At 49.8% G+C, this 1,638-nt stretch overlaps 1 pseudogene; it reads left to right on the top strand.

Moving 5' to 3' along the window:
- The first annotated feature begins 870 nt into the window (after window positions 1-870).
- On the top strand, window positions 871-988 carry LOC124620393 (annotated as a pseudogene).
- The last annotated feature ends 650 nt before the right edge of the window (window positions 989-1,638 follow it).

Below are 1,638 nucleotides of genomic sequence, written 5' to 3'. Positions count from 1 at the left end.
AAACCGGCGCCAAGGCAACAGTGGTACACCATGGCCAATAGATGACAAGCGTGAACGATGGCTGCGGAGATCTTTACGGACGAATAGAGATGAAGCGGTTGAGCATTTGACCTCCCAGATAAACTGAGGGGCTAGAAACAGTGTCTCCTCAATGACCATCCAGCAAACGTTGCTGCTTATGGGACTCCTCAGCAAGCGCCTGGTCCTGCACCCATTCTGACTGTTGCCTGTCGGCGACAGAGGCTAGAATTTGCATGCCAATACTGCATCTGGAGGTCCACTGAGTGCCGGCACGTGGCGTTTTTAGATGAATCGCGTTTCATACTCCGTCGGACTGAAAGCAAGCAGCCTACAACAAATCGTACGAGGGTCCATGCTGGTGCAGGGAGCGTCATGGCCTGAGCATGTTTTTGCAGCATTCCCAGGGTGATCTCGTCATTCTAGAATCCACAGTGGATCAAAACAAACATGCATCTATTGTTGGGAGCATCTCCACTTCTACATGCAGTTTGATTTTCCTCGGCACGATGATATTTACCAGTAGGACAATGCAACATGTCACACAGCCCGCAGTGTACATCCGTGGTTCTAAGAGTACCAGGATAAGTTTTCCGCGCTACCCTGCCCATCAGAGTCCCTGGATTTAAACCCAATCAAGAATCTGTGGAAGCATGTCGATCGGACTGTTCTGGCCATGGACCCTCAACCGAGAAATCTAGGATAGCTAGACACTGCAGTGGCATCGGAATTGCTCTACTTCACTGTTGGCATCTTCCAGAAGCGCAATGACTCTCTTCCTCTATGTCCAACAGTGGTTCGCACCGCGAAAGGTGGTTATTCAGACTTGTGACAGGTGGTTACATCAATGCGGGCAACGGCCTTGCCGCAGTGGATACACCGGTTCCCGTCAGATCACCGAAGTTAAGCACTGTCGGGTGTGGCCGGCACTTGGATGAGTGACCACCTGGGCTGCCACACGCTGTTGCCATTTTTCGGTGTGCACTCAGCCTCGTGACGCCAACTGAGGAGCTACTCGACCGAACAGTAGCGGCTCCGGTCAAAGAAAACCATCATAACGACCAGGAGAGCGGTGTGCTGACCACACGCCCCTCCTATCCGCATCCTCAGCTGAGGATGACACGGCGGTCGGATGGTCCCGGTGGGCCACTTGTGGCCTGACGTCGGAGTTCTTTAAGTAAATGCGACTAGACAGTGTGGTACCTGACACTTCAATCGGCATCTGACGAACACTGTATGTTCGTCGTCGCCGCAACGAAAGGCTTCTCCCGTGAGGACACGAGGTTTTTGCTCGAAGATTGCACCTTTCTCTGGGGGTATTTTTTTGCCACTTTCTGTGTATTTCGTCTATTCTGTGTGACAAAATAACTCGCCCAGCTGCTGACAGCTTGGTTAATTTTTCATTCCTTGTGAAAATATCGTCTGACGAAGGCTGTATTGCTCTGTAATAAAATTAACGTATTAACATTTAAAACAACTATCGTTGTTCACTGGATCTTTGAGATGAATATAGCAACAGATCAAATTTTCAAACAATTGATCACAACGTTTCGATGAAACTCCGACCAATGATGACAATGAAAGTAGCGGTTTCGAGATGGCACTTCAGCCGAGTACACT

The sequence above is a fragment of the Schistocerca americana genome, chromosome 6 (genome assembly GCF_021461395.2).
Source record: "Schistocerca americana isolate TAMUIC-IGC-003095 chromosome 6, iqSchAmer2.1, whole genome shotgun sequence".
Classification (NCBI taxonomy): Eukaryota; Metazoa; Arthropoda; class Insecta; order Orthoptera; family Acrididae; genus Schistocerca; species Schistocerca americana.
This window is presented reverse-complemented; position numbering and strand designations above follow the sequence as displayed.